This window comes from Schistocerca gregaria, chromosome 1 (assembly GCF_023897955.1).
Source record: "Schistocerca gregaria isolate iqSchGreg1 chromosome 1, iqSchGreg1.2, whole genome shotgun sequence".
Classification (NCBI taxonomy): Eukaryota; Metazoa; Arthropoda; class Insecta; order Orthoptera; family Acrididae; genus Schistocerca; species Schistocerca gregaria.
The window spans coordinates 714,194,172-714,221,214 of record NC_064920.1 but is presented as its reverse complement, the minus strand read 5'-3'; positions in this window follow the sequence as shown (position 1 = coordinate 714,221,214).

Sequence of the window (27,043 nt, the reverse complement as noted above, 5' to 3'; positions counted from 1 at the left end):
ACTGGGGGTAATAGGCAGTTTCCGTACTCCTAGGCTTCTGAAAAGTGTTTGACACGGTGCCTCACTGCAGACTGTTGACAAAGATCCGAGTATACAGAAAAGGTTCCCAGATAAGTGATCGCAATCCGTTGTTCTCGACGGCGAGTGTTCATAAGAGACAAAGTTATCTTCAGGAGTGCCTCAGGAAAGTGTGATGGGACCTCTCTTGCTCTGTGTACATAAATGATCTGGCGGACAGCGTGAGGAGCAGTCTGCGACTGTTCTGCTGGTGACACTGCAGTATACTTGAAAGTAGCGATGTTGAATCACTTTAGAAGCAACCAGATGATTCAGACATAATTTCTAGTTGGGGTAATGAATGGTACCTTTCTATACACGCAGAAAAATTGAATTTATGGTTAATTAGCCAAAAAAAGCCTGTTATGTTCAAATACAATTAGAGATGTGGTGCGTGACAGCCACGTCGGTTGAATACCTAGGAGTGACGTTGCAAAGCGATATGAAATGGAACGAGCACGTATGGACGGTAGTAGTAAAGGTGAATGGTCGAATTCGGTTTTATTGGAACTGGGAGTTTTAGGAAAGCGTAGCTTTTGTGAAGAAGAATGGGTGCACACTTGTGCATCTACACTCTGGAGTATTGTTCGAGTGTTTGGGGTCCCCACCGGCTCGTATTAAAGAAACACATTGAATCAGTTCAGATGAGTTCTGCTACATTTGATTCCTTCTGTCCTGCTTATGATTCTGATAGTGTCAGGAGGCTGATGTGCTCGCGCTGTGGACATATAATTAATTTTGTCCATTATCGAGGTTTTCAATGGGTTTACCTGGTTATCGGATGAGTACTGTGTTAGAAACTGATAACTATCAATAGTACGGTACTCGTAGTCGATACATAATATCATGAACAAGGAAAATCACTTTACTTGTATGATTTTGCAAGACAGCCTCGGTGTTTCATCTTTGATGGCTGTGTGCATCGATAAAGTAAGCCCCGTTAAACGAGTCACACTATCCTAACCATCTCAAGAAAAAATGCCTAATTGCTTTAGATACTCTTTGTTGAATTTCGTGACGCTTGCTTCGCAGCCAAGAGGAAAATGTACCGATGTGGGAACATTCCGACACTCTAACTTTTCCTTTCCGCAAGATGTTTTTTTATCTCTCTACACAGCGCGCATTATCTCGTGTTTATGTGTGATAAGATACGTGACCTCCGCTGCGCCTTACGACGTTTGTTTGCTGTATCTACAGATGTTTGCGTCTTATTACACACAGATGGCGTTATCCAGTTCCGCTTATTCGCACAATTACTGCTAAGCTTAGCATGTTTTCTGCGAAGTATTTGAAAGACACGAATTTACCAGTTCGATGTTCGTAAAAAAATCTTACAGGGGAAATGGCTTTTTGTAGAGCTACGTAACTTACTTGGACGTAGGAATAAAGTTGCCAAGAGTTTGGCAGTTCGATATTAGCACAGTATTGTCCATACTCAGGAAAGAATGTGTGTACCGTTAGGTCCGTTGAAACAGTCCCAAACAAACTGCGCCATACCGTGAAAACTATGAACTGCTGGAAATACTTTGTTTTTCATTGAATATCAAAATACCTCGCCTGGCAGGGTATGTTTTCTAACTTCCGTATCGCACTGAGTCTCTTATTTGTAAATATAGAAAACTAAAAGTTTTTTTGAAATTTCGTCGGTATTTAACTTGTAACAAGTACGAAATTTAAAGGTACTATCTACTACTAAAATCGTATAACAAATCAGAAATTCACATGGTACTTCTCTAAGAATGTTAAAAAAGTTCTTTATTTTAAATAGGGTCGGAACTAGCATTATTCTTAAATCTAGTGTAATTTCCACCTCCGGAAACGCATTTTAATTGGGAACTGCCAGGAATTGGCTACACAGTGAGACGATGTCACGCGTTGCTATGGGATCAGTCCAGACTGCTTTTTTTCAGATGCCAGGTAACCTAAATCCGTGCTAAGCGACGCATGCTAAAAGATTGTCATCAAGGGCACGTCTAGTATGCTCTAGAAGGTAGGTTGAAGCGTTGTGTCTAAAGTTTGTCACCCAATACACGACAAAGTCCACGCATTCTTAGGAATATTTGTGGCTTCTAGACAACGGAAGAATGCAATGTTCCTATACGATTGTAATATTCCGGCTGCGAGTACCAGCGATGATGCGCTACCGTAACTGAGACGACAACGCTCTTTGCTGTGGCGACAACGCCCTTTGCTATAAAAAAAAAAAAAAGCATCTACAGTATGTTTTCTTGTAATTGTTGGGGATAATAAATGCCGATTGGACATTGTGCCTGTTTGATGTCAGATAAGTTTGCATATAGAAGTAATTTGAAGTGCAGAGGTCAACTTATCGCAGTTATCAAGAATAAAAAATTTAATTTGTGAAGAAGAAGGTAAATATCGTTTACGAACTTTTATTCGGTGTTGGGATAAATTCTAGTGTCCGATACCACCCGTTGGCTTTGTCCAATGACGTCATACGTAAAGTAAAGATGCTGCAATGGACAATCTATGAATGGAATGGATCATACTCTTAAACAAACGAATGTAGCATGCCATAAAATAATACATTTAACGCGACTATTATTTACGCGCTAATTTCATTTAAACGCGTTGAAGATGACTGAAATAAATAACACGAGAGCAATTGCGAGTGCATACATTATATTTCCCACACGTACTGCAAAAACGATCTAAATAATGAACCGTCGAATAGTTGGAATCGGTAACTAGAAGCAACCAATGTAAGAGGTCATTTTTAGTTACCGATTCAAATGTTACTGTTTGTTGCGCAAAAATCTTATATCACAAACGTACTTAAAATGATTTTGTTAGTGAACTATAGAATACGACTAGACTTTCAAGAAAAGAAAATCTTTACCCACACAACTGCACACGCAAAGAAATAAAACGCAAAAATGGCCAAACCTTGCAACCAAGAAATATACTAACGAAAGTCGCACTAGCTACGGTAGCTCCAAACAACACTCAGTAAAATCGATGCACCAGGAGTGACAGAAAAAGAGAAGTGTAGCAGAAACATCGAAAAGGAAAACATAAAGGTGGCTACATAAAAAGAAACTTACAGCATATGAACTTCCAAAGGAGTCAAAGATCGAGGCTGACAAGAACGAAATAAGGACATAACAAGAAATAATGTTAGAAGGTCAAACTGTAAGGAAAGAAGCAAAATCCAGAATTGCTAATGAAAAGAGTAATAAGTAACACAAACTGTCAGGCACCAAAGAGGTATCATCCAAATCAGTTCTTCCCTACCACCCGCCCTCAATCAGACGCAAAATCTGGAAATAGTAAAAAAAATGAATCCACTAATCAGTAACATAAACCCTCCGGCAAAGACACAGCAATGCCCTTCGACCCACCATTGTAACCAGAAAATATTAAAACGACAGAAAAACCTCCCTCCAGAGAAACCAAACATGTAGCACTGGTACAATACAGTAACATAAAAAAAGCTACGTAAAACAATAAAAAAGTATCAGACCCACCAACACTTAACTAACAAAACGAAGCTTGTACATTTTGCTGACTACTTTCATAAATGCAAGAAATAAACAATAACCTTTACGAATACTCTTCCTCCAACAGTATTCATCTAAATGGCCTTGCAACACAGATATCCTTCTCTTTCCCCGCCCGACAACAGATTTCACAGCCCCCCAGTACCTCGCGATAGTATTAGTTCATGTCCCGTCTTATAATCTTCAAACTGAATATTGTGATTCACGACCAAATGATGATAACCCCTTTCATCCAACCCCTTGTACTAAGGAAACCCATTCGACATGACTACAGAACCTTCTTCCACATATTCTTCTATCAAAGATGTGAAGACTTCCTTTGTCGGATTTAGTACAACCCTAAATACAACATCGGCACAATCTCCTCCTGAAGCTACTACTCCAAGAACCCAAAGCCCAACAACTTCGTTTCCCCTGTCGCACTTTCCCTTTTCAAAATGTGACTCATCTACTTCAACTATTCAACTATAACCCCTGCCGCCCCCCCCCCCCCCCCTCCAATGATCCCCTATACTTTATAAATTCCCCGCAGACGTCTCTACAAAACGATAACCAGTCGACTACAGTGCCACACGAAACCCCTGCTTCGTCCATGGCAGATTTGCAAGAATATTCATAGCAAAAATAGTAGATCAGCGTGACAATTACTTCTAAATTCAGCCTCAATCTTTCGAACCACGTCCCCCTGCGTATGGATCTGCATATATTATTTTTTCAGCACCACCACATGAATTCGTCGGAAGCTCGTGATGACGCAACCTTCGTCAAAACCATATAATTTCCACAGACACTGCACTTGCAAAATTCAGCAATAACGTCCAATGATTGCAAAAAATTTATAGTTGTTTTACGGTCACTCATTTTCTGAAGCAGATTTTCGCAGTAAAACTGACTCATCCATAAAGAACAGCGTCAGAAATCAAAATCTTATAAATCACGACTACTTTCATTAACGAAAGATGCCGAAAACAAATTAAGAGATGAAAACAAAACAATCTACATCGAATTTTTAATATAGGTTCATAACGAGTAAATCCAGAGAAATCATTTAACTTTCATCGACAGCAATCTGCGGCACAAACAAAAGAACATCACACATTATGTCATTCGTCAAAGCCGACGGGTTGTATCGGACACTAGAATTGACCCCGGTGTTGGACCCCCGGACCTTCACAAAACGATTTGTGTGTTTAGGAATACAGTGTATAGTGATTTCTTCGCAGATTAACAATACTGGGCGACTGCTACTATCACGGTCCGAACGACGCACAGTATTTCGCCGTTAGCTTGTGTGTCTGAGACTTTCTCTAAGCGACTAGTTTGTTGGTCAGAAGACATCGTACTACCACTGTTCATTCTGAAAGTGATTCCAGAAAATCTCACGGCGACTGTGGGTACTTTAGTGACCAAGAAAGACAGTCTTCATCACGAGTTGCAGCAGTTTTTCCGGCTTTGCGTGGCGTTCTCTGGCAACCAGAGAAACGGAAACCTCCGACCGCCAACTCGTCCTGTTCCTAATCCGTTCTCTCCTTAAAACAGCCACAAAGAAAACATATTCATCTATACTCAAATTTTTCACAGTTTTTTTTTGTATTAGACAGGTAAAAAAACTAAAAAATCTAGGAAAATGAATCAAAAGAGAGTTCAAATCCAGTACCTCTCTTATCCGTGTGAAAGGTCAAGCAAAATATTAGTTAATTAATTTTTTTCCTTTTTATAATGTAGCAGAGTTCATTTTAAGAGGAATCAATGGAATGCGTGCATCAATTCCAGCATACGAGGAACGACATCGAAGGATCGGAGCAGACTAGAATAAACCATGTGCGACGCTCCAGCGTTGAGCCGAAACTCTGGGCGGAGCAGCAAGGTCCGCCACGCCCGGTCACACAAAATGACGGTGATGTCCGTGTCCAGATGGGCTCGCATTGCGTGGACCGGGACCCATTATCCTCTGCATAGGTTCCTCTCTTCGGGGCTGCCGTGTTTTTTCTTAGCAAAATTGGTACGCGATACTTGTAAATTAAACAAAATTAGTTTAATTGAATCAACTGTGGGTTCTTGTTGAAACACTGTAAATTAATTAAACAAACACAGTTCTTTGCTGTATTCCACAAATTTTATTTTTAATGTTACTGCACAACCTAGGTCTCGGATTATAAGCCCATATTCAAGTAAATTACTGATTTCCCCAAGATGATAATGCACAGTTAAACATGATGTTAAGGCAAAGACAGTCGTCTCAACTTATTAATGTATCGATGGATGGTTTGATGTAAAATACTTCAATGACCGTTTTCAATAATTACGTATGGAATTACACAATTCAACAACTACACTAACATGACGGGACTGAAGGTATATGCAGGCCAAAAACTTTTTCTCTACTGATAGACTGAGGTCCAAAGTTTACTTCTGTCCTGGAGAAGTGATATCAGATATCACATCTGGGCGTCAGTCCATCAGTAGGTAAAAAGTTCTTGGCCTGTGCATAGCTTAAGTCCCGTCATACTAGGGTAATTGCTGAACTACGTAACTCCATATGTAATCGTTAAAAATGGACGTTGAAGTAATTTTACATCAAACCATGCATCGATATATTAAGAAGTTGAGACGACTATCTTTGTCTTATCATCATGTTTATCTGTGCATTATCTTCTCTGGGGAATCAGTAATGTACTTGAAAATGAGCTTATAGCCAGAGATCTAGGTTGTGCAGTAACATCAATAATAAAATTTGCGAAACAAGGTAAAAACAGTGTTTATTAAATTAATTAAACGAAATTATATATTTTTTCGAAACTGACATCACAAAAGCTAGAATTAACACTAACAACTAAGCTAAACTCCCCCCGAACAGGCCATGAAAGCCAAATGGCACCGCTCGGTCGCCGTGTCATCTTCAGTCCACAGGCGTCGCTGGGTGCGGATATGGAGGGGCATGTAGTCAGCACACCGCTCTCCCGGTCGCATGTCAGTTTACGAGGCCGAAGGCGCTACTTGTCAGTCAGGTAGCTTCTTATTTGTCTCACAAGAGCTGAAAGAATTGACACATGCAGACCTGAAATTCAAATATGCACTGCATTACAAAAAAAAAGTGAAGTAACAAGAAAACACTGTCGGATGGCACTGTAATTTCGTTTACGTATACAAGACTGGTGGATGTATGAATGGTCAGAGTTGAAGTTCTTTGTGGTAGGTAAAGCGGCCACCAGAGTGCATCAGTGTTCTTACCAGGCGTGGTAGGGCATATAATAGGCGTGAACAACGTTAAGTGTCGAGTGATCACTGTAAAGGACACGGAGATGCCGCGTACTCATATGAGACAGCGTTATCAGCGCCTGACAGAGTTTGAAAGGGGCTTCATTGCGGGTCTCCATTAATCGGGCAATAAGCAAATTTGTGGAGAACTCTGGCGTGATGTTACATTGCTTGGAAACGTAACGGCAGGTGCTGGTAACCCACATCTCACCAAACCACAAGGCTCTGCACTACCCTAGATGATCATGGTTGCAGAGTATGGCGGTGACCTAAGGAGAGGTCCCATTTTCCAGTGTTTTGCAGAGGCACAACTGCATTACTCTGGCTTCGCGGTGTGGACAGCCTTTTGGTGTGACTTCTGGTGATTGAGGGAACTCTGACGGCAAAACCGTCCATCAGAGACATCCTGTGTCCTCATGTGCTACTGCTCTTGCGACAGTATCATGTAGTCAGGATAATGTTCGGGCCCACTTGGACTGTCTGCATGATGTTGAGGTAGTCCCCTGGCCAGTAGGATCCCAGACATGACCCCATTAGAACGTGGGGGAACCAGCTCGGACGTCAGCTCTGTCCCAATGCCAGCATGTGGGATTTCAAGGAAAAGTTATAACATATATGTTTGAAGATGGTATCTGTTCATTTGGACATGCCCGAACTCTTATGGGAATCGGTAGTAAAGCCGCGAGTAATGAGTATAATGGGCAGGGGCACTATGAATAAAATGCGGAACAATAAGTTGCGAAAGTAGGTCTCACGGGAGGGCCGCCACGGTATCTCAGCATGTCCGGTCAGAGAGCTGTTTGGTCTCTGTAATAAAACTAACTGAGTGGAAGGATCAACAAATGAACTTTAGCTGACGTCCTGTGACGAGCAAACACAACGATCAACAACGTCTGCCTTGTAAGTAAGAGATCCCGGGTCCGAGGCCTGGTTGGGCACACATTTTCAACTGTCCTCGATGACATATATAAAAAAAAAAATGTGTGTGAAATCTTATGGGATTTAACTGCTAAGGTCATCAGCCCCTAAGCTTACACACTACTTAACCTAAATTATCCTAAGGACAAACACACACACCCATGCCAGAGGGAGGACTCGAACCACCACCGGGACCAACCTCACAGTCCATGACTGCAGCGACCAAGACCGCTCGGCTTATCCGCGCGGCGTTGACTTATATCAACGCCTGTATGCAGCTAGGGGTATTCATTTCATTGTAAAGCTATAACACTTGTGGACCAGCCTACCTCAGGAGAGGATATAAACGCTTTATGACAGCCTTCAAAACCTCATCAGTACCCAGGTCAGAGGGGGTGCAACGCCATACTGATAGCGGCGCTCACACAGACAAGTTTTTTTTTTTTTTTGAAATTTTTTATATATCCTACAGTTAATGGTTTATTGTTTTCAGTCGTGAAAGTGTTACAGCGACATACATCACACAGTATAAACGAGTCTTAACTAAAGTAAAGCACTCCAGTTTACTGAGGTGGTACTTCTCCTCACTTTTAAAACTCCGTAATAGAATATCGTTACTACCTTCAGCCATTCTGCCACAGTTGATCCTTCAGTTACGTTTATAGTGTCGATAAGAGCAAATGTCATCCGTCTTTTATAAGAGAATGTTAATTTTGTTTTTTGCTAAGTATGCTTCATATATCAGACTTAGTCAGTGGTCTGTAAAACAAAATAAAACTATTTAACTATACACATATTGTCAGGAGACATGTAGAGTTTCCTGGTAGCGCATTTAAATTATCTAATTATTTGGTAGATTTGTGCATAAATTCGTAGCCTCGTTTTGTTTTGCATGTTGGTGTTGCAATTGCTATGGGTTCATTTATCGACTGTCATTTTTATTTGTAGTTAACTGTTGCTATTTCAGTTCACATATTGTCATTTGGGGGTAGTGAGTGGAGCTGTGGACGCTATAAAATGGAGTGCCCAAGGGAGAAATCGGAACATTTCGGGCACATTCCACTGTTTGAGTAGAATAGAAGAGTGAGAACAGTGGAGTCAGCCATAATAGCATTAGACAGAATACGGAAAGAAAATGGTTTTCCGGTTTAAAGAGGACTCGTTTGGCACTAGATCTGGACGGTTTGAAGCTATATTCAATCACACCCCGGGGGCATCAATGTACACTTGTTCATCATAAATGTATAAATGTAAGCCCAGAAATTACGCTATGCACACTACACATTTCTTAGACACAAATATGAATGATGATCTTGCAGTATGAATAGGGGAAGGAGCCAATGTAAATATCAGGCAGAATAAGTTCCGACGATATGCTCTTTAAGGTAATAACTCTGATCCGTGAGTTTACATTTGCCTCTAATTTGTTTGCTAGGTCATCATTCCTTATTATTAAGATGGTGCAATACTGAAGGATGTGCCTTCTGCACAATGTCCAGTAGTAAAAATTAAGTTTAGGGTGGGCTCCTTCAGTTTAATTCTGATCGAGTAAATGTGGTATTAACAATCAAAATTCAGACTAAGGACAGCAGTGGTTCTTGAAACATGATAGATTCGACCGTTCTTCAAGCTGTCCAGAGGTTGAATGATCTGTTCGAGGTATTGGGGACAAAATTTTTCTTGTGGTTGCCCCACTATCTAGCTTAAGACGGACACTCTATATGTAAAATTCTGAATAGAATAAGGAGAGTTATGAACTGCGACATGCATTTTACATACTGGTTTCATCTATAATTAGAATATGGTATTTATATTGTAAGGTTGACAACAGGGAAAATCGGCATAAAAAACTTATTGATTCTATAAATCACGAGGACTAGGTGTAAGGTGCCCTGTATAATTGGCATGTCTCTCTTTATTAACTTGGTGACGGTTTTTAATAGATTCTGAATGATTCTGGGGTACGTGCGAATGTGCAGAGTAGTGGACTTGAGACAGAGCAACAGGAAATGTCTAAACATTCATGGTGGTTTCTGTTTGTTCTATATCGTGTCTCCCTACCAATTTCGCGCAACGACGCTCTGAGTGTGTTTTTTAGGGAATTGACTAGTTTGAACCTGGGACCTGTTGCTGGTAAGGAGACGCCAGACCACACATGACATGTAGAATTCAGAAGAGTTCAGTGAGACTAGCGATGATATAACCAAATACTAAATGATCACATGGTCAGCTACGCTGCACTCCCTGTAAAAGAATCTTAATACTAACTAAATTTAGAGGAAGGGGTTCAAGGCTTTCCTATTTTTAGTTAGCTGGTAAAATAACGTCGAAAAAGCAGTTAAGTTTACCATTGGAAATTTTATTCTACTCACAAAACATTGTGTATAAATTGCACTATTGATAAAAGGAAGTGTTTTAATACAGGACGGTAAAAACCAACTCCTTTCAACAAAAATGTGAACAAATATTCCCCGAGTGGGTTTCCAAGTTCTACAATGGATCGAAGGATGGCCTATGCCATGTCACATCTATAATCTAGGTTTAAATTAAGTTTCACAAAAGAGAAAAAACTATCAAAATGGTCTACAGTGACCCTCAATTATCTTTAATAACTTATCTAACTTGTCGTAAATTACAGTGGCTGATGTGGCTTCTCAATAACTATATAACAGAAAAATCATCGCCTTTCAGGCCTATATTTGGTGTAAGGCACAACGCATCCTCAAATTAAATATTTCCATGTCTGAATTGTTATATGATGCTTATCAAGTGTTACAATGGTATCTCCGCATCTGAAATACGTAAATGCTATTGGAATTTCAATATGAGGCTGCTTCTACTGGCAGTTCGTAGAAAGAATTGAACGAAATAATGTCTATTGAAGAGGAGCTTCGAGAAGATTCAGTTCCAGAATGCGAAGCTGCTTATGAGAAGATTCGGTCGGTTGAAAGATAACCGAAAATGTTTGTGTGACTTTAAAATTGGGTAGCTGAAAGCATAGCAATCCTCGTTTCTTACCTACATTGTTGTGTATTACTACTGTTCAGTATTCTCTTTTATCGAATTGTCATGTTGTGTCCACTGTTTGGCAGCAGAAGATGACAATCTTTTGAGCTGCAGATATCCTAACATGGGATCATTATAATGTTTGGCTCACCTTGATATCGATTTAACGAGACGAATTCTTGATGTCTTTATACGTTTGGGTATAACTATTTACTTTGGCCGTTCTCGTCGACAACTGCAATTTAAGCTGTTAGACCAGGATTATTACTCATGAGTGTTATGCAATATACAGAACCAATTATTCTGTAATTTGATAAATTCAGCATGTGGTAGAAAGATCGAAAAATCCCCACCTATTAACCGGAAATACATTTAAATAGCTCCAGTAAACGCGCTGCATGTATTGCAGTAACTCATACAGACAATATTTAGACGTGGAAATATTGAATTTGAAGGTCCATTTATTTGCAACATGTGGTACAACAACAAAACTTTAGTTTTCAACGCTGCTACGTAAGCTAAAAGTCTTATCCATAGTGCCAATATATGAGCCATGTGTATTTTTTTAATTTTATAGAACAATTGCTCTACGTCAGTGTTGTGATCAGTGCCAGTGTTTTATACTCAAAATCGTACATATTTTCAAAAATATGTTCAATTTTACTATCTATTATTTATTTACCGTTCATGATTAGAGATCTATAATTGCACTTGCAGCATGTGTTTTGTACTTTCGAAATCATTACTTATTAAGATAAATAATTTTATTTCGATCGGAAAGAATGTATTTCCAGGTGCTGACTTTTCATCTCTGACTTGTTCCACCATTGTCTTCTGATATGTTTCATCTCTGTCTTGTTCTAAGTCGGTTTTTGTTCATGTTGTGCGTTTAGATTTCATATTTGCAGCATTACAAAGTCATATTTCTGTATAAGGAAAAAATTCAGTTTAAGTAAAGATATTGACTTTTTCCCTCCATCCTAAAACGGTGTTTGATCAGCTTATTTGCCATTAGAATATGTTGTGTATGAGTGTATGTTTTTTGTATTATGTATTTTGGTAAGATTTTCGTTGCTGTATAGTACTTGATTATTCAAAATACAGTTTCAGAGACCCTTGGATCTGTACTACCAGTTATTGATTATTGCAACATTTCTCAAAATTTCGATGTGTACACTCTTAGACATAAAAACTGGCCGCCGCAGAGACTAAGTCCGAGTCGTTCACTTAAGGTGACCAATAAAACTGACAACTCTAAGTCCGGCCGTCTGCACAATCTGTCAACACTGTAAGATGCGGAAGTGTTAGGAGGAAGAGTTGTCTACTTCCGAGGTCTTCTCGGGTTGTGTGAGCCCGTGGTCTAGTGGTAATCGTCGTGCATTCTAAACTTATAGTCTAAAGTTATGGGTCTGATTGAATATCGAAGATAATTCGCTTGACATTCTACCCACCAGCAATACCCAGTATTCCAGAAACAATTCCGCAAGACTGCTCGTGGCTGCGTCACGATCATAACGGCTTACGCTCGAGCGTTTCCTGGCGCGGCAGCGGCTACCGGCCACCGGCCAGACGCCACTCGCCGCCTGAAATCCGGCGCCGGCCATGTGAACGCGGCGCGACGCTGTCAGTGTATGTATCAACTGTCATTTCGGAATTTGAAGTTCTAGTTATCATCTTGCAGTTAAGCATTGGATTTTGCATAGTTGAAAATCATGAACTACAGTTTAGCATTGTAAAATTGACTCGCACATGGAAAAAGGTGTTACATCTGCAACACAACGTTGACTTTAGGTATAACTGAGGGGTGAATGCAGAGGAGGCAGCTAGAAAGATTTGAACTGTGTGTCGAGCGGGTGCTTTTGGGAAAAATACGCCAGAAAAAGATATTCTTGTTTCAACAAATATTGTTCTGACATGAACGATTTTCCACATAAGGAAGTCTCGACTACTGATATATGTGATAGATTACCATTTTACCATCATGCGACATTTGCATTCAGCAGTTCAGATGTCTGGTGTAGGAGTACTGCATGCTCTAACACGAAACATCAAAAATCAACGGAGAGACTATTATTGAACATCTGGTCGCTCATTGAGCATTCCTATGCAGTACTGTTACTGGTGACGCGTTATGATGCCTTTATCGTTAACTTCCTAAGAAGAAATGAAAGGCTGAGCCCCAACTAAAGACGTAAACTCGAGCAAAGAGTAATGTGAACATAATATTTTACATCTGATAGCTCCAAAAGTGTGTTTTGGGCTACGAATTCTGCCCCAAGGGGTGTGTGCAACAGAGCTGGAAATTGTTGCTAACAACTGAGACACCTTTCGGTCGCAGTGTAAGAAAATCTAGCAACAAAACTACTTCACCTGTGCTACTGCATGATAACGCACTCTGTTGATTTGAGAAACAAAACTATCCAGGAGATTGATAGGAAAGTCGTCTCTCAGGCACTTGTATTGATAGGGAAGTCCTCTCTCTGAAGAACTTTTCACTCTCGTCATAATATATCCGTAAAATTTTACCATTCCCGCTCTTGATCGATCAACCGTCAAGGCAAATTGTCAATAGACGAAAATACTCTTAAAACTACATTGGTTTAATTACATTGGTTTAATTACATCGTTAGTACCAGTAGGTTTCTACGGCGTAGAATTTGTTAACAACATTAGCATTGTCAGATTGCTTTAGATATCGCGAAAGAAAATTCTGCTGCTGATTAATTTCACTTTGAAGATTACTGTTGCGTTTAGTAAACTAAGGGAAAATGCATTTAAAATATTCACTGTACTAATAAAAGTTAAATTCAACTTATTACAGAAACATCACGACGGCAGTCTATATTAATAAAGCATTAAGTTCAAAAGTAGTTCAACTGGCTCTGAGCAATATGAGACTTAACTTCTGAGGTCATCAGTCCCATATAACTTAGAACTAGTTAAACATAACTAACCTAAGTACATCACACACATCCATGCTCGAAGCAGGATTCGAACCTGCAACCATAGTGGTCGCGCGGTTCCAGACTGTGGCGAAGCATTAAGTGTCTGTAAGACGATTGAGCCTATTTTAACACTAATTAGTAGGATATTACCGACTTTTGACTTCGAAAAGATCTGTATTTACTACACTTCCTATATCATTCGCAAGTATTATGAAAATGTGGCAATTCATAGATAAAATTATGTATTCAAACAACAAAAAACATGTCAGAAAAAAACTAAAGTGGCATTATGAAATTGGCAGCACCGTAAGGTTTTCACTCTGACTCTAAGGGTTACTGAAAGTAAAAAAACGAATTTTGCTCGTGCGTTGTCTTACGATTCTCTTATGGAGTTTGTATCTGCCTGCTTGTAGCTCTACTTCAAAAGAATTAAAAATCTGGCTTTCAGCGAGTCTCGAAAGGCGAACGAGAGCGGCTTGCACCTGGTAGCAAAGCATGTTACCTGAGAACTGATTTCTCCTAAAGTGGGAAGACATCCTTTTGAGGTTGAATTGTTGGAAAATGTCAGTCAGACGTGTGCCTTTGGTCTACGCGTTTCGGTATGTTGAATTTTTACCAATTACTTATCTACATTTAATTTTTTTCTCTCCCAAATAGAGAGTTGAACTCTCCCACTAGTATTTTCACGTCATCTTGGTGAATTTTTCTCATACTATTTTCGAGTGTGTTCCATAATTTTTCGACATTTTGGTGTTTTTTTTAAATTTTCGATGTTGGTGGGGGCATGTGCACTGATGAGTGTATGTTTTTTACAGGGGCTCTGAATGAGTATAGTCATAAGTCGATTGTTGATGGGTGTGATTTCTTTGACAGAGTTGATGATAGATCTGTGTTCGAAAACTGCAATGCCGAAGATTGGTACGCCTTTCGCTGCCTTTTGTTGTATTTCGCTGTTGGAGACGCAATGGTTTCCGTAATTAGAGGTTTCACTGTCAGTTAGTCGTGGTTCTTGAAGAGCAAGGATGAGAATTTATGTCGGTCGATTTCTTATGTGAGATTATTTAGTTTTCGTATTTGTATCAATGTATCAATGTTTAGTTTTCAAATGCATGTTTTCTGCTTGTAGGGAAATTTATCAGAGATCTTCGATATTCTCTGCCGTGCAATCCTGGACTCCCCAGAATCCGAAAATCCTACTACCGCCTGTCGACAGCCGGGTTGTGAACCACCTGGGGTAAAGTTGACTTTGCCTCCACAGTTCATGTTTGCTAGTGTTTGATTGGTTTGGCTTGGGCGATTCCAGAACCGGACAGGACAAGAGGGTTTTGAAGCCTTTGGTAGCAAATATTTTCAGCCGAGATCATTGACTTACAGACGGTGACCTGGGCAGCGGTGACTTTCACTCAGACGTGTCTGGAGTTTGGGTTCAACCAATTGTGTTAGTATTTGGTTCACCCCAAGTATTTGATTTTCTCGGTACCAGCAATATGAGGGACAGTTTCCCCTATCCGTCACACGGGATTATTATTATTATTGTAATTATGTCATCAGCAACTCAGATATGGTGTATCTTCCCACCACTGAAATAGATATGTATTGTTCGATTCAGTATTTCCATCACATAAATATGGTTTATAATTTCGCAACATTGCTGCGAGTAGACATATTTCTCACTTTTTCTTGGGCAGTTGCTATCTGTTACTCTATCATAGGAATTTATGTGCGCAGCATTGTTGCAGTACACACGTTCAAATTATCCGATTTCTGTAATTTCATTTCGATACCAGATCGTTCTAATCGGATTCAGCCAGTCAGTCTTAATGTGGATATCCGACTACGATTCTCATCATATCATAGGCTGGGTAAACCACATTCTTAATCGGACTGTTGAATCTAGATCACTTATCTATGACAGTGCCTGAATTCTTAAATACTGTGGAAAATAATAATCCAATGTGCTTATTACAAATACGTTATTAAAATATAAATATATGAACTAACGAGATAACAGTTATTTACAGGAGCAGAGCTCCATCCATCATAGCTGAGCAGTGCGAGATTGGTTTCAGGGCCAAGAGAGGATAAAGCTGTTGCCGTTTGTTCCGCGATCACCGAACTTCAACCAGATAGAGAATATGTGGGCAGAGGTAACAAGGTCATAGCCATGTGGACCTACAAATGCAAGCAACCTTTGGATGAACGTAGAAAACGTATGGTGGGAAGTAAACCATCGCGCTACACTGTCGACGACTTAATGTGACATCAATGCCCCTACGGCTTCGAGAAATCTTACGTAATGATCATGAGTGGGTTGGTAACTAAAAGTATACTCTTCCACAAAACCCACATGGACAGTTTCTGATAATCGGTCAAGCTTTGCTTGGTCGCAGTTCTTTAGCATACAAGTCCATTTGCTTTCAGTCTCCTCCTTACAATTCTTGCAATGCAAGGTAACTGAAAAATCTCATCCACTCGACGCCAACTGAGGAATTGACTGGTGGATGTGTTGCTCAACACACAGTAGTTGTCACCCTCACTGGAATCACTCACTTTGTGTGTGTGTGTGTGTGTGTGTGTGTGTGTGTGTGTGAGTGTGTTTTCGTGTTCACGCACAATCTGAATCAATACTATTAACATTAGAGAGACAACCATCAATAAATATTGCATCACATATGACTGTAAAGTATTTTAATGCGATGGGAAGTTACAAACCGAATTTTTACCCAACCCACGTCCTGCATATTACATTAAGTAAGATGTATTAACTCCATAGTATCGTTATTTGTTTATGTTGCTGAGCGTGGACACTGCAGCAGACGCTTCGCCATAAACAGAAATTAATCACCTTGGCTCTGACTGTAGTGAGCGGATATCACTGCCTGCATGTTCTTATAGTAACCAACGCGTGACTCTACTCACATGTGCCATGGAGCAAATGCAACGGGTATTATGTCATTAGTCATCAGAATATTAACCAGTGATGAAATGTCCACTTTATTTGAATCCCGAGAAAATAGGAACCTTCTCACAAAGGAATGTGAGGTGATATCAAAATTTATCCAAAATACAAAAATTAACTGCAAGGCTTTCATGTATGAAGTAGCAGAACACAAGGAAATATTATGTCTTGGAAGCGTATATTTTATTTCCTCTTCTCATATTCACACCCTTGTTTTAGTATGAAGTGAGAAAATAAACACGAAAACTAAAGTTCCTGAGAAACATTTTCCTCTTCTCATATCATAACTTTTGTTTTAGTATGAAATAAAAAAATAAACAGTTTAGGGTTCTGAAGCATAATAGGACACCAGATTCTTATCGTAGGCGCAATCGGAAACGCAAAAGGCAGGGAACTGTCCATTCTTTTGTACAACAGTCTGTTTCCTATCATGCATTACTCCCGCTAGGAGATTCTTATTTAAGGACTTGTGGGCATCAATTTCTTCAGCAGAATAAGCCTTGCGTTATTGTGCTAATTATGGCATGGAAAAAATACAACACAGACGAGTTCCTCTAGAGCAGTGAGGATATTTGCACATATCTGTATTCAGGAACGACTGCCAGCTGCCACAAGACTTCCCAGAATCCTTGCGGCACGCAACACAACTGTGCATGCTCTTCAGACTTCATTCAGTAAGACGTCAGGAGATGGATGGAAACGTCAAATTAACGTCGCTTTCCCATTCGTATTCAATCCAGAATGAGGTGTTATTAAGGTAGTTAAGCGTTCTAGCAATCACACTTTTATAATTCCCATATGAGTATTCCGATAGCCAAAAGAATGCGTTAGTGTGAAACCATCGGGAACTACATTAATATCAAACAGCAAGAACATGAGACAATACGTGGACTCTTGTCTTCGCTGGGTGACCTATTACTGTTATTTAGGATTCTCTCCGTCCTAGTCGTAATGCAAATGGAACTTCAGAGGCGCTTTCCGCTATTCTTGACAAACACAGCAACTTGTAATCACTGCGAGGCACAACTGCGCGATGATAATGGTTCAGGTTGTCAGTAGTTGTGGTGGTGTTACGCTGTCGAACTGCTTAATGTAACGTTAAAGGTGGCGCACACAATTTAGCGCTGACTACCTACTTAAGTAAAGATAGTGTTGTGGCGTCGTCGCTTCTCTTTATTTGGCCACAGCTTGAGTAATCCGATTTAACGAACATAGTGCTCCATCACGGGGTTCTAATGATACAGTACGTCTACAGAGATCGTCATGCAGGTATTACATTAACTCTGCAGTGAATTGCTTAACATATTCTACCCTCAGCTATGCAGCTGGAATGACTCATAACACAGGTATTCTATTTTGGACTTGGTTAAGTGATCAGTTCGCTGCAATCGTGCTTCTACTGTTCGTAAATACTTGTATACTTCAAAAATGGTTCAAATGGCTCTGAGCAGTATGGGACTTAACTTCTGAGGTCATCTGTCCGCTAGAGATTAGAATTACTTAAACCTAAGGACATCAGAAACATCCATGCCCGAGACAGGAATCGAACCTTGCGACCGTGGCGGCCGCACGGTTCCAGACGGTAGCGCCTAGAATTGCTCGGCCACCCTGGCCTGCATACTTGTATATTGACCATTCGTTATTTGACTAAATGTGAACTACAATCTGATTCGCTTATAGATTACATGGTTTAGCGCCCTCACAAAGGAATGACTAAGGGTTGGGTCCCGTTGAAGTCCCGTAACATTGATGGCAAGAGAAATGCTCGCAAATCACCTCTATTGCCCCAAAAAACAATTGCATCTTAAATATCGAAGGACCACACTGTCACAGCGCGTTGAAATACAGAGACGTCGGCAGATGAAAATTTGTGAGCGACTGGGCTTCGAAACTGGACCTCCTGCTTACTAGCCAGACGTGCTGACCACTGCACTACTATTTTTTTTAAGGTTTGAGAAGACTTTCAGCACCAGGTAGGCGGAGGCAAAGAGGGCAGGGGTCTAAGATCCGAGGACTGGCCACAATGCCTCCCCCATACCTGTCACTGAGCAGCTGCTTTATTCCCACGTATTCCATGTTTGCACCCATATATACCTTTAAATTGTAGAACAAAATTGTAGTAGTAATTAAGATAAAGTAAAGTACAGATTGTCGCCTCAAATGGCGTGCGTTCCTTGTAGATCCTAACATATAACAGTGAAAAGGGTAACGGAAAAGTTCATAACAAACATTCATTCAGAAATATATTCACAATTGAATTTATTATGTACTGGATGCATATGAAGTCTGTAAGGAAGCCATATATTTTTCAACAAATAAAAAAATTTCGGAGCCGGAGGGGTTTTGCCAAATTAAAACACTTCTGATTTTAGAACCAACTTACAAGAATATTCTAGGTATAAAAAAGTGAAAGAATAGTATTCTGCTTATAATCAAAAATACCTCTTTGTGAGCCACATAAAGCGACAGATAAAAAAATTTGAAGCCATTCCTTATATTTGTTATTCTTCTTCAGCTTAAAATGTTCTTCTGCAATATAAAACATGTACTCTTCTAAGTTCTAGGCCGGCCGATGTGGCCAAGCGGTTCTAGACGCTACAGTCTGGAACCGCGAGACCGCTACGGTCGCAGGTTCGAATCCTGTCTCGGGCATGGATGTCTGTGAATGTCCTTAGGTTAGTTAGGTTTAACTAGTTCTAAGTTCTAGGGGAGTAATGACCTCAGAAGTTGAGTCCCATAGTGCTCAGAGCCATTTTTTTAAAGTTCTTAGTTTTGTTTGTTACGACGTAAAACACAAACTGTCCCAGAAGCCACGAATAACTGTCATTCTTTGCGGACCGGTAAAATTTCCAGTCGGGGTGTAAAGCTACAGTTATCGGTATATGACTCTGCGGTTCTGTTGATAGTGCTAATTTCTTCTTAGTTCAGTTCCAAATTCTGACTCTATTTTAACATAAGAAGATGTGCGCTACAATTTCTACAAGCCGACATTTGTCGCATTATGGAGATGCTCTCAATCTCATTTTCAATAATCGTTCCGCAGTGGGTATGGTTTCGTTTACAACGTCGCACCATACGGCACTGACTGTAGATGGTAGGATTTTATTGTTGATATTTTTCCAGAAGTTCCTCCATTTTTTTATAGATTAATTTACCGGAATTGGTTTGTGGAGACGATGTCTGGTAATATAATCATAGACGGCTCTAGTGTTGGTTTGTGCTGGTGGAAGTCTTACACAGCTCCAATCGCCATAGTACTTTCGGACGTAATCTAGGCTGGCATCTGTATGTGCTACTTTAACAGGAGCGTTCCTATCCCCAGGACCTAACGAGAGGAACAGAAGTTTCGTGATGCCTGTCTTAGTGGTATGTACTTGTTTAAAAGCTCGTCTTTAATTCCAAGTCCTCCATTTTGCCTCTGCAAAGTCGTCGTGTGGAAGGATACTTTGAAGATATTTTGTACCCACAAATACCAAGATACCTGCAGTATCGGTAAGACTGCTGCGACATGATATATTTTGCTAAGTATGTATGTATTTACACACTGAACTTTCTGCAGTCGGTTTAACGATCGCATATCATGGTCCTTCAACAAGGTTCCGATGACATTAAGTTTCCGCTCACAATTGTTCATGGCCTAGCGCTTGGGATTCGCCCTTAACCACAATCCGAGTTGGAGTCTCTCTTCAGTTACATCTAACCAGTGCAAACCTATTGCACTATTGTGAGAACCGTGATGCAGTATTTTGGATTTAATATTTTGTAAATTTGCTGTAAGAGCTTATGAGACCAAGTTGCTTATGTCATTGGTCGCTAAGCTTACACACTACTTAATATAACTTTAACTTACGCTATGCACAACACACACACCCATGCCGAAGGGAGGACTTGAACCTCCGACGGTGGGCACTGTCGGTACACAGCAGCCAACCTCTCTGCAGCACCTATCTACACGCGTACTCCCATCTTTACCGCATACCACATGCGTGGTACCGTCCCCCACCCCCCTCGACGATGTCGTGCGTCTAGCACTGAAAACTTTCGATGACCCGTCGAGACCCAAATAATTATACAAGATGTTTCAGGAGGAATAGTAAATATTGTAGGAGATGGTAGTACCGACGAATTGCAGAAAAAATGACATATGACATGCGTCCAATTTTTATTGAACATTCATATAGCTGCGTTTAATGCATTTTCGTTTCGTATGTTGGCGCTTACAGGACCCAGATGTCTACACTTCCTTGAAAATAATTTTCCAGCGTTACTGGAAGAGGTTCATTTGGCCACAAGAGTGCGTATGTTGCTCTAGCATGACGGGGCTCCTGCACATTCTAGTCGTCAGGTGACACATTATCCAAGCCTAACATTTCCCGGAAGATGGATCATAAGATCTTCAAGGTCCCCAGACCTTATCTTTTTGGATTTTTGCCTGCAGGGATGGTTAAAGGCGAAGTCTACAAATAAAAAGTAAACCCAAGAGCCGATTTTATCGTTCGGATTATGAATAGTGCAGCCCTCATAAAAGAACGCAAAGACGACCTCAGAAGACCTACAAGTGGTGTTATCAAGAGAAGTCAAATGTGCATTGTAGTTGGTGGGGGAACTTTTGAAAATCAACTTTCAATGTCCTCATTTGCCTTTGCTTTGAGTTTGTTAGGGTTACGTACTAACTGCTGTATCTCTGTACTCAATAAAAAGGGGACGCATTTATATGGAATTTTTATATGCAGTTCGTCTGTACTACCACCTGCTAAAATAACTCCTATTCCTCCTGAAACACCCTGTATATGGATATATGTGTGGTGTCTGTTCTTTCGGACATGTCCGAAAGAAAATGCTTCATGGCTTTCTACAACGTCTTCGATCTAGTTGCAGGGGCTGATAGAGATTTCAGAGCTGCATGGCTGTCCGAATGAAAGTAGATGCTACGATTTTTGTAGTGTCTACTCTAATTCTCCTCCGTGCACATGCTAATAGAAGATACCGTGTAATACTGTAGCCATCTTCCCTAAAGAGGTTCTAGGCAGTGCACCAGACCCGGTACTTTCATCTGTTTTCGACCTGTCAGTAAACCACTATATTATGTCTCTCGCACGATGTAGTGGTTTGTTCTTCCACTGCTCCCTGCTCCCAACTGTTACATGACAAGGTTTATTGAAACAACTAGAAGTTATTGTATAGTTAGTCAGCATCTCCCCAGCCATCGCCCTACTGATTTGGGATTCCGTATATTCTAACTATATCCAGTTATTTCCAGTTTTTTGCCCGCTACTATTCGGTCGAGTACCTCCTCAATTGGCATCACGAGGCTGAGTGTATCACGAAAAATGGCAACAGTGCATGGCAGCCTGGATGGTCACCCATCCAAGTGCCGACCACGCCCGACAGCGCTTAACTCCAGTGATCTTACGGGAACCAGTGTTACTATTGCGGCAAGGCCGTTGCCTTGTTCATATTATAGGCCAATAAATTATCATTGGTCTTTTTTCAGAGGTGTATATCCAGTACGTACTGGGTTTAGACCCCAGTTTACCTTACAGCAGCTTCTAATGCTTATAAGATTATCTTTTGCTGTGGATCATATCCTTTATGTGACGTGTTCATAATTGTTTTCCATCCAGGGCTACCCCTAGATACACTACAACCGTCTCTAAAGTTTCATCGAGAAACATAATTTTTCAGTATGTGTGCTGGACTTGCTTCGCCATAAATAATACTACACCAATTTTCGTGGGGCTCGTTTTTTAATACTTTTTCACAATGTTCAGTGCTCATAGGTTTAACAGTACTAGCAAGTCTTACTGTGAATAAATTGTCTACTTATTCTTTTCAAGAGTAGTCTCTCGCATTCAGCTCATCTATGAGTTCATCTACCACTAGGTTCTTCATTTCTAGCCATTTACTCGAAGGTCGTATTACTGGAAACTCCTCGACATCCAGGAAGATACAGAGAGCATTAAGAAAGGGTAGTGCATTTTCCACCTTCCCAACAAGTTGGTGAAGTGTTACTTCACATGATTTGCTTCGCAAGTATTATGAAAATGTGGCAGTTCATAGATAAAATTACGTATTCACAACAACAAAAAATATATCGGCAGAAAACAAAACTGGCATTATGAATTTGACAGTACCGTAAGGTTTTCGCTTTGACACTAAGGGTTACAAAAAGTAGCAAGACGAATTTTGCTAGAGTGTTGTCTTACGATTCCCTCATTGAATTTGTATCTGCCTGCTTGTAGTTCTGCTACTAAAGAATTAAAAATCTGGCTTTCAGCGAGTCTGGAAGGGCGAACAAAGGCAGCGTTCACCTAACAGGCAAGCACGTTGCCTAGGAGCTAGTGAACAGGTGCGGTTTCTTTGACGTACTTATTGGCTCAGTAGCCGCTATGGCAGATAAATCGCAACATAAGAGACGAGAGTAGTTGTATTTCCCGTGTGGAACCACTTTCGTTGACTCAAAAGCATTAACCGATATCCTTATGTCACATCTCAAGAGAAAATCACTCACAGTATTCAATTGAAATGACACGATAATATCAAATAAATTTAGCAGGATAGTCCTGTGCCATCAAGGAAGTAACTCGTCGGTCACACAGTTGCCAAATATATTCTGTGCTGTTGCCGAGTTTCAGTTATACTGCCAGGAAGGATATCAGCTGCTGTGTTCTGTGGGTGACCTAGGAAGTGACTATAGCTTCGTCTCAAAGTTGAGGGTGGTAAGAACCGCAAGATCCTCGTTAAATATCAATGAGTCTTATTCGCATTTCTGTAATTAGGTTTAGGGGCTAGAGTGCAATTACTTGTAATACATCGATGCACTGAATGCAAACTAAATGTCATAAATTAATAACTGCGACATTTATTTGTGTTTTACTGTCTTAATCGGACCAGAACTTGAAAGCGTATTCACCAGACGCGATTCATAATTTTGGAGCTTCTCCAGTGGTTGAGTTGGCAATGTATCTTTGCTGTACAATGTTGTTATTGAGATCACTGTCATTGGCACATCAGCCAGAAGACAGGCATGGCCTGACTTATTGTTGTCAGCTTTCCTGGCGGATATTCTGCCTTTGCTCGATACGTGAAGACTTAAGGTGAATTCGAACATTCCATATGGCGAAAATTTGATGTTTCTATTCTTCCAGCTCTAACATTCAAATAACAGTTACAATAAGCGGCAGAAAAGCGCCTGTTAACCAACAGCAAATAATCCAATCATAATTAGTGGAATCAGACGAATACCATCTGTCATCTGATAATTGTGAAAAACCACTTTTTTCATCTGCACAGCACAGCAGTATCAACTCAAGGGTTTCTTAGGATTTCTATACTTAATTTCGTAGTGATCGTTTGAATGACAGTACGGGAGGAGCAAAAACATCTGACTTGAAACACACTTTTCCAGTGGGATTTCAATCTTTGGCTACAGTTGCAGTAGCACGTCCAGTGAGGTATCAAGAATGTGAGCACTCACTCACTGCTGTAGTATAGGTTAGTGTGAGTTAATGCAGCACCAGTGCGGCACTACCACAGAGTTGCCAAATATTTTCCGAATAGCAAGATAAAAATGTGTGTGTGTGTGTGTGTGTGTGTGTTCTTTCGGACATATCCGAGAGAACAGAAACTACAAAACGAAATAGACAGCCTTGTTAAACAATTAAAGATTGAAGGACAGATGCCCTGGTGCCGAAAGTCTTCTCAAACTTTAAAATAAATATAGCGCCGTGGTCAGCACGTCTGTCTAGTAAGCAGGAGGTCTAGGTTCGAAGCCCAGTCGCTCACAAATTTTCATCTGCCGTCGTTTCTGTATTTCAACGCGCTGTGGCAGGGTGGACGTCGGTTTTTTTGAGGCAATAGAGGTGATTTACGAGCATTTGTCTTGCCATCAATGTAACGGGACTTCAGCGGCATCCAACCCTTAGTCATTGCTTTGTGCCGCCGCTAAACCATGCGAATAAGATTGTAGTTCTCATTTAGTCAAACAACGAATGGTCAGTATACAAGTATGCCAACCGAGCGATTCTAGGCGCTATAGTCTGGAACCGCGCGGCCGCCACGGTCGCAAGGTTTTATTCCTGTCTCGGGCTTGGATGTTTCTGATGTTTTTAGGTTAGTTACGTTTAAGTAATTCTAACCTCTACCGCACAGATGACCTCAGGAGTTAAGTCCCATACTGCTCAGAGCCATTTTAATCATTTTTGAAGTATACAAGTATATACGAACAGTAGAAGCAGGATTGCAGCGAACTGATCACTTAACCGAGTGGAACATAGAGACCCTGTGTAATGAGTCATTCCAGCTGCATAGCTGAGGGTAGAATATGTTAAGCAATTCACTGCAGACTTAATGTAATACCTGCATGAGGATATCTGTAGACATACTGTATCATTAGCAGCCCTCGAATGGAACACTATGTTCGTTAAATCGGATTACTCAAGCTGAGACCAAACAAAGAGAAGCGACGACGCCACAACACTATCTTTACTTAAGTAGGTAGTCAGCGCTAAATTGTGTGCGCCACCTTTAACGTTACATTAAGCAGTTCGACAGCGTAACACCACCACAACTACTGACAACCTCAACCATAATCATCACGCAGTTGTGCCTCGCAGTGATTACAAGTTGCTGTGTTTGTCAAGAATAGCGGAAAGCGCCTCTGAAGTTCCATTTGCATTACGACTAGGACGGAGAGAATCCTAAATAACAGTAATAGGTCACCCAGCGAAGACAAGAGTTTACGTATTGTCTCAAGTTCTTGCAGTTTGATATTAATGCAGTTCCCGATGATTTCACACTAACGGATTCTTTTGGCTATCGGAATACTCATATGGGAATTATAAAAGTGTGATTGCTAGAACGCTTAACTACCTTAATAACACCTCATTCTGTATTGAATACGAATGGGAAAGCGACGTTAATTTGACGTTTCCATCCATCTCCTGACGTCTTACTGAATGAAGTCTGAAGAGCATGCACAGTTGTGTTGCCTGGCGCAAGGATTCTGGGATGTCTTGTGGCAGCTGGCAGTCGTTCCTGAATACAGACATGTGCAAATATCCTCACTGCTCTAGGGGAACTCGTCTGTGTTGTATTTTTTCCATGCCGTAATTAGCACAATAACACAAGGCTTATTCTGCTGAAGAAATTGATGCCCACAAGTCCTTAAATAAGAATCTCCTAGCGGGAGTAATGCATGATAGGAAACAGACTGTTGTACAAAAGAATGGACAGTTCCCTGCCTTTTGCGTTTCCGATTGCGCCTACGATAAGAATCTGGTGTCCTATTATGCTTCAGAACCCTAAACTGTTTATTTTTTTATTTCATACTAAAACAAAAGTTATGATATGAGAAGAGGAAAATGCTTCTCAGGAACTTTAGTTTTCGTGTTTATTTTCTCACTTCATACTAAAACAAGGGTGTGAATATGAGAAGAGGAAATAAAATATACGCTTCCAAGACATAATATTTCCTTGTGTTCTGCTACTTCATACATGAAAGCCTTGCAGTTAATTTTTGTATTTTGGATAAATTTTGATATCACCTCACATTCCTTTGTGAGAAGGTTCCTATTTTCTCGGGATTCAAATAAAGTGGACATTTCATCACTGGTTAATATTCTGATGACTAATGACATAATACCCGTTGCATTTGCTCCATGGCACATGTGAGTAGAGTCACGCGTTGGTTACTATAAGAACATGCAGGCAGTGATATCCGCTCACTGCAGTCAGAGCCAAGGTGATTAATTTCTGTTTATGGCGAAGCGTCTGCTGCAGTGTCCACGCTCAGCAACATAAACAAATAACGATACTATGGAGTTAATACATCTTACTTAATGTAATATGCAGGACGTGGGTTGGGTAAAAATTCGGTTTGTAACTTCCCATCGCATTAAAATACTTTACAGTCATATTTGATGCAATATTTATTGATGGTTGTCTCTCTAATGTTAATAGTATTGATTCAGGTTGTGCGTGAACACGAAAACACACACTCACACACACACACACGCACACACACACACACACACACACACACACACACACACACACACACACACACACAAAGTGAGTGATTCCAGTGAGGGTGACAACTACTGTGTGTTGAACAACACATCCACCAGTCAATTCCTCAGTTGGCGTCGAGTGGATGAGATTTTTCAGTTGCAAGAATTGTAAGGAGGAGACTGAAAGCAAATGGACTTGTATGCTGAAGAACTGCGACCAAGCAAAGCTTGACCGATTATCAGAAACTGTCCATGTGGGTTTTGTGGAAGAGTTCACTTTTAGTAACCAACCCACCCACGATCATTACGTAAGATTTCTCGAAGGCGTAGGGACATTGATTTCATTAAGTCTCCGACAGTGTAGCGCGA